The 7718-nt window shown below is 44.2% G+C and overlaps 1 non-coding gene across 1 annotated transcript; it reads left to right on the top strand.

The window, feature by feature from the left end:
* Positions 1–450: 450 nt before the first annotated feature.
* Positions 451–588, top strand: LOC114808599. Its single transcript, XR_003756445.1, has one exon. It is a non-coding gene; the product is annotated as a small nucleolar RNA SNORA7 (small nucleolar RNA).
* The last annotated feature ends 7130 nt before the right edge of the window (positions 589–7718 follow it).

Raw genomic sequence — 7718 nt, 5'->3', positions numbered from 1 at the left:
TACCTCTGGCCTGGAACTCCCTCCCTCTTCATTTCTGTCAGTCAATAGTATTTATTGAGAGCTTACAGTGTGCAGAGCCCTGTACTAAGTGCTTGGGAGAGTACAACATATTTCCCACCCACAACAAGCTTTCAATGTAGAGGGAGAGACAGACATTAATATAAATAAATTACAGGGATGTACATAAATGGTGTGAGGCTGGGACAGGGGATGAATTGATCACTCTCCTCACCTTCAAATCCCTCCAAAAGTCACATCTTCTCCAAGAGGTCCTTCCCGATCTGACCCTCATTTCCCTCACTCAGACTCCTGCATTCCCTATGTGCTTGATATTCAGCCCATCCTCAGCCCCACAGCACTTATGTACAGAACTGTAATATACGTGTTCCTACACTTATATTCTGCCATTTTCCCTTTTTGTAATTTAATATGATGTCTGTCTCCCTTATTTTCCTCTCAGGGTCACACCTGGAGAGTTTCCAGTACTCTACCAGTCACAACTATAGGAGGGAGAGTCAAGCAGAGGCATATCCATTCTATTCCTAGCTTGGGCAGTGACTAATGAGTGGAAGGCAGTCTGCCACAAGTCAAAACTCAACCGTGCTAGGCAGCAGCAGCACGGGAGAGAATCGAGGGCAGAGACTTGTTTAAAGTGTGGAAGGAGACAGTGGTAAACCACTTCCTTATTTTTACCAAGAAAACTCTATGGATACGCTACTGGAACGAATGCAGATGGAAGTGGGGCATTCTGGGAGAGAGATGTCTATGGCGTCACTATGGGTCGGACATGACTGGACAGCATAAGACAACAACAATTCCCTCACTAGATTATAAACACCCTAAGGGAAAGGATTGTGTCTATTCTATTACATTGTTTTGCAGGCCAGAAAGAAGCCCTAGGAGGAATTAAAAATAATAATTGTCCTATTTGTTATCAATTTACTATCTGCCAGACACCGTACTAAGCACTGGGTGGGTACAAGCAAATAGGGTTGGAGTCCCTGTCCCACCTGGGCTCACAGTCTCAATCCCCATTTTACGAGAGAGGTAACTGAGGCCCAGATAAGTGACTTGCCCAAGGTCACACAACAGGCAAGTGGAGGAGGGAGGATTAGAACCCATGTCCTTCTGACTCCCAGGCCTGTATGGAATGAAACCTTGGCATACCAGTAAGCTTTGGTGCCACATTGGGGTTCCAAAGAGGCAAGCGATTCTGTCAAATTGTGCCCTCCAGCAAGGGACGGGGCAAGAAGTGTCCTGCTGTGATTGCTAAAATGATATTTTGATGAGTTGATAGAGTGAAGATGAATTTAAATGGTACAGAATGAACTACCTTTAGAGCCCAAAAGGCCTCCATGTTGACGATAGACAGCGTCTGGTGGTGTGGCACAAGGAGATTTGCTGAGTCCACACATTGGCAGAATTCTTTGAGAGATGTTACGGAACCCTAAAGCCTGTTTATTTTCACAAGCGGATAAGAAGTAAACTAAACAAGGGATATACAAAAGAAAACACTGCCCTCTTTGCCTTAGCAAAAGTGTTTTCTGGAAGTGCTTGGGGATTTTTATACCTATCTTTCCTGCATTCAGTACAGTGTATCTATCTCATCTACCTCACTGCCGACCTTTCACCCACATCTTACCTCTGGCCTGGAATGCCCTTCTTCCTCATATCAGATAATTTCTCTCCCCCACTTCAAAGCCTTATTGAAGGCACATCTCCTCCAAGAAGCCTTCCCTGACTAAGCCCTCCTCTTCTCCCATTCCCTTCTGTGCCGCTCTTACTTGATCCTTCATTCTCCCTCCTATTCCCACAGCACTTATGTATATATCTGTACATATCTGTAATTCATTTATTCATCTATTTATATTAATGTCTGCCTGAGCGCATTGTGACAGGAATGTGTCTGTTCCTAGATTGTACTCTCCTAAGCGCTTAGTATAGTGCTTTGCACACAGTAAGAGCTCAATAAATAAATTTGAATGAATGAATGAGTGCTTGGCACACAGTAAGCACTTAATATGCTATTTGGTAGAGTGGCCTTGTGATGGAGGTTTGGGTGGTTCTACAGTGTCATAGGGGAAATCCCACCTATGAGGCAGAGCTGGTTTCAGTGTAAGCAAGGATTCTTGGAAGGTTCCTAGAGGGAAGAAAGGAAGGACCATCATCTCTCGCCCCGCTCCGGTCTATTCTTCACTCCGCTGCCCGGCTCATCTTCCTGCAGAAACGATCTGGGCATGTCACTCCCCTTCTTAAACAACTCCAGTGGTTGCCTATCGACCTCCGCTCCAAACAAAAACTCCTCACTCTAGGCTTCAAGGCTCTCCATCACCTTGCCCCTTCCTACCTCTCCTCCCTTCTCTCTTTCTACCGCCCACCCCGCACGCTCCGCTCCTCTGCCGCCCACCTCCTCGCCGTCCCTCGGTCTCGCCTATCCCGCCGTCGACCCCTGGGTCACGTCCTCCCGCGGTCCTGGAACGCCCTCCCTCCTCATCTCCGCCAAACTGATTCTCTTTCCCTCTTCAAAACCTTACTTAAAAATCACCTCCTCCAAGAGGCCTTCCCAGACTGAGCTCCTCTTCCCCCTCTACTCCCTCTGCCATCCCCCCTTTACCTCTCCGCAGCTAAAGCCTCATTTTCCCCTTTTCCCTCTGCTCCTCCACCTCTCCCTTCCCATCCCCACAGCACTGTACTCGTCCGCTCAACTGTATATATTTTCGTTACCCTATTTATTTTGTTAATGAATTGTACATCGCCTTGATTCTATTTAGTTGCCATTGTTTTTACGAGATGTTCTTCCCCTTGACGCTGTTTAGTGCCATTGTTCTTGTCTGTCCGTCTCCCCCGATTAGACTGTAAGCCCGTCAAACGGCAGGGACTGTCTCTGTTGCCGACCTGTTCATCCCAAGCGCTTAGTACAGTGCTCTGCACATAGTAAGCGCTCAATAAATACTATTGAATGAATGAATGAATGAATGAATCACTCGATCAATAGGTGGAATTTATTGAACACTCGTGGTGTGCAGAACACTGTACTAAGTGCTGGGAAAGATAGGTATAAAAATCCCAGAACACTCCCATCATCATCAACGGTTTTACTGAGCACCTAAAGAATCAGAATAAGTCATCCAAAACTGAATATTAGACAATCAAGAATCCACATATCCAATCATCAGAAGGGAACTGAGAGCCAACAGGTGCTCCAGTTAGTTCCTAAATGCTCTCCATAATTGAGTCTTAACCCACCTTTTATTACCTTAACCCTGGTCCTCTGCTTAGCCCTAATCTGAGCCTAGGCCTCCCCTTTACCCTGCCCTCATCTAGTGAGCTGGGTTGCTTTCACCGTGACTGATTCAATTACTCACCAGACATCCATTTTTATGGCAGTTGATTTTCTGGCCTTGATGGATCTCAGTGGCCTAGAGTGCAATTTTTCAGTACGTGTTAATACCTAACCCAATATTCATGGGGTTACAAGACAGACTGTAAGCCCCTTGTAGGACAGGAAATATGTCCAACCTGATAACCGTGTATCTTTCCCAGTGTGTAGTAAAGTGCTTGACACATTGTAAGCACTTGACAAATACTGCAGTGATTATTATCAGTAGTTAACACAAGATTCCCCGGATATTCCTTGGAAAATCTCCCTCCGTTTGATCCCACGGCCATGAGCATTCCTACCCTGGCAAAAGGCAGGTCATGTGGAAATGGCATCTGCGTCCTCAATTTCCTGTAAAAAGCAAGCTGGTTTGCCAGTACAATAACTGGACCCTAATACTCTAATATGCTTTACAACTCATGAATGAACCCAAATTGCTGGTTAACATCTAATTGGTGAAGGGACAGAGAACAAAATCACCTTATTTTCAGACTCCTGTTTCTTTTGGAAGTGTCGGTGGTTAGGGAAATTACCCTTTAGCCTGTAGAGTCAGTTTTGTCAGTAAGCCATCAACAGAGAGAATGAATAGAGGAGCTCAGAGTGGCTTTGTTCCAGTGGCTTTTCAGAGCCTAACCTCAGTTGATTATTCTTCAGGGAGAGGTATGTACTTTATCAATGGTCTGGTCCACCCACTCCCCAAGGGATAAACTCTGTCTTTAGGCAATTTAGTCCACCTTCAGTCTTTTTGGAGAGAAGGGAAGTGAGACAGAATAATATTGATAAAAACAGAATTTAGGGGGCTCGAAACTCAAAACCAAACTCTTTTGCCATTTGCAGTTACTTTTCCATTAAATTTCCTTCCAAAGGCGCCCTTGTTCTCCCATTTGGATTAAATTGCCCAGGAGTTATTAGCTCGGGATTTTTTGAGGCTAAGGTTAGGGAGATAGGAAATTTTGATGAGGTGAAAAAAGATCTCTTATGTTTTCTTAATGTAACATTTTATTAGCCTCTCGTCTCGTAAACCCCGAAAAGGGCAGGAGCCTGAAAAGCGAGAATGAAACTTCTTCCAGCGCAAAAACCATAATTAGATGTTCTCTGTATGTGTCCTCCATGAATTTTCAATTACGTAATTTACTGTAAGTACAACGAGAGGAAATGAAAATTAGGAAATGCGGTTCTGACCAAATGAATAATTCTCCCTCTCCAATTTCCTTCCAATTTAAAGAGATGGTAATTCAGTTTTACCCAACACTTAGCAAAAAGCAGTGCCCATTTAATCTTGGTAATCCCGGCTTTACTGCTGCTGTAGCTTTATAATTTTCTGTACAAGTAGCAATCACAGCCGTGGCTTTGATTAAATGATTACCCATAGGCCTGCTCTTGAATGAAATGACAGATGTACTCTGGCAAAATTCAAGTAGACACCACAAAACTGGGGACTTTCTATGGCTTGAGTGAGTTCCAAATAGATTATGTACTAGCATTAGGAATGATCTGCACACACACATATTATGGTATGTTCCCTTCACCAGATTGTCTATAGACTTCTCTCTCTAACTAGCTTCATTTGAATGAAATAAAACAGGAGTTTGATGGAGGTCAAACCTCTCAAGTCTTTGTGGAAAGAATGTTTTCATCTTGAAAGTCAGGGCAAATTCCATCAGAGGGGTAAAATCAAAGAGTTTTCTGCCTTCCACAGTTGTTGTGGATGCAACCCTCCACTGGGGTTAGTTAGTTTTGCTCTGGCTGGTCAAAAAAACCGAATTTCCTTGAATAAAAAGCAGACGGCTTAGCTCATTCGTTTATACAATACAGTACATCCTTGGACTTATGAGACAATTGGTTCCTGGGCCATTGTGATTTAAATTAAAGTGCTGTTAATCAGAATTGATCAATCAATGGTATTTATTGAGCATGCAGAGCACTGTACTAAGCACTTGGGACAGTGCAATATAACAGTTTGTAGATATGTTCCCTGCCCACAAGGAGCTTATATTTTAGAGAGAGGACAGACATTAATATGAATAAATACATTACGGATATGTCTGTTAAGGGCTATGGGGCTGAGGGTGGGGGGAATATCAAGTGCTAAAAGAGTACAGATCCGAGTGCATAGATGATGCAGAAGGGAGATGATGTAGGGGCTAAAGAGGGCTTAATCTGGGAAGGCTTTGAAGGTGGGGGGAATGGTGGTCTATTGCGTATGGACGGGGCGAGAGTTCCAGGTCAGAGGGAGGATGTAGGCAAAAGGTTGGTGGCAAGATAGATGGGATTGAGGTTCACTGAGTAAGTTGGCATTGGAGGAGTGAAGTGTATGGGCTGGGTTGTAGAGTAGGAAATCAGCGAGATAAGATTTGCCGGGTGAGTTGATTGAATACTTTAAAAATGATAGGAGTTTCTGTTTGCGGTGGTAGATGGACAGCCACATCACAAACTCCCACCCTCAAGGAGTTTGCAATTTTATTACATTTAGCAAGAGAGATTCCACAACATGGTAGTTGATTTTTCTTTCGTGGGCAATAAAATAGACATTCAATCCTCCTGGTTATTCCATTGCTCTCATTCTTCACTAACCTCACCTGTTTTTGCAATCCCCCAGCTCCTTTTCAATTTCCTTCTCTTCTCACCACATTGTGACTTTTAGAACAGTTTTCCCATTTCCCTGTGGTACCGTGGGGATCGGTGGAAGTGTGAAGCAGCATGACCTAATGGAAAGAGCCCAGGCCTGGGAGTCAGAGTACCTGAGTTCTAATCCCAGCTCCACCACTGGTCTGCTGTGTGATCTTGGGCAAGTCACTGCACTTTGCTGTTTCTCAGTTTCCTCATCTGCAAAATGGGGGTTAAGACTGGGAGCCTTATGTGGGACATGGACCGTGTTCAACCTGATTATCTTGTATTTACCCCAGAGCTTACTACAATGCCTGACACATAATAAGCGCTTAACAAATACCACATTTGTTAGTATTATGTGTGGGAACTACTAGTCCTATAAGCACTTAGTACAGTGCTCTGCACACAGTAAGCGCTCAATAAATACAATTGAATGAAGTCAGATAATGTCAGAAAGTCAGTCAAATTTATTGAGCACTCACTGTGTGCAGAGTACTGTACTAAGCTCTTGGGAGAGTACAATATAATATTATAACAGACACATTCCCTGACCACACAGAGCTTACTGTGTAGAGGGGGAGCTTACAAACTAATCTGTTGTGAAGTTGAAACCCAGTGTAAATTTAGAAATATTGTGAGTGTTGCTTGCCAATTCAATCAGTAAGAGCTCAATAAATACGATTGATTGATACCATCCCTAAGAGAATTATTTGAGTTTAAGCTCCTCAGGGGCAGGGCTTGTGTGTTCTTCTTTTATTGCATTCTTCCAACCTCTTGGCACAGTGCTCCACATTAAAGGTATTTACTGACAATGATGATGAATACTGCCATGTAGGAAATTGATGGAAGGTCGATTTTCACCAGTTGATTGACAGCAAAATGAGGAGTTTCACATACTGCATGTGCCAATAGAAAAGGTTAAATTTCCTGGCCATGTTTTACCTTTCCCTAGAGGGTTATATTGGCTTTGGATTCTATGGACTAAAGAGATCAAAGCAATTAGTTCCTAAAACACCCAGCCACACCACCTGCATTTGATATGGTGCTTTAAATTTCAGAATCAAAGCTCCCCTTAGGGTGGGGTCGTGATGAGTAGGAGATTGGTAGAGCTCCTGGAAACTAAATTCTCATGAAGGGTGAAAATGCAGGGAGGCTCAGAGCTCCTGAAACTAAATTGTCTCTTGAAGGGTGAGTGCAGGGAGGCTTATGGGATTGGAGCACAGAATCTAGAGGAAGATGGTGGGGAAGTGAGGTGGAGGCCTTGAGAGGCACTGAGGCAGAGACATTGAGGGGATGGGGGAAAGAGTCCCACTAGAGGAGTAAGAAGCATCCAGGTGGGAGCCCATCAAATTCCCCAGCATTATGATGAAGAAGCTAGAGGTCTTTGCTTTGCTGGTGGCTGGCTACAGATCCCATGAGGCCTCTGTGCCAGGAACTCCTGAGGAGGCAGTTTTGCCTAATAAGCAAAAGCCCAGGCCTGGGGCAGGGCAGGAGGCCCAGGGGGTTCTTCCCAGCTCTGTCATTTACCTGATGTTACCTTGAGCAAGTCACCTAACTTCTCTGTGCTTCAGGTTCCTCATCTACAAAATGGTGATAAAATACCCGCTTCCTCTCTCTCTCGGACTGGGAGCCCTGTTTGGGACAGGGACCATGTCCAACCTGATTATCTTGTCTCTATTCCAGTGCTGCGAGTGATGTTTAGCGCATAGTAAGTGCTTAAGAAATACCA

Source organism: Ornithorhynchus anatinus, chromosome X5 (assembly GCF_004115215.2).
Source record: "Ornithorhynchus anatinus isolate Pmale09 chromosome X5, mOrnAna1.pri.v4, whole genome shotgun sequence".
Classification (NCBI taxonomy): domain Eukaryota; kingdom Metazoa; phylum Chordata; class Mammalia; order Monotremata; family Ornithorhynchidae; genus Ornithorhynchus; species Ornithorhynchus anatinus.
This window is presented reverse-complemented; position numbering and strand designations above follow the sequence as displayed.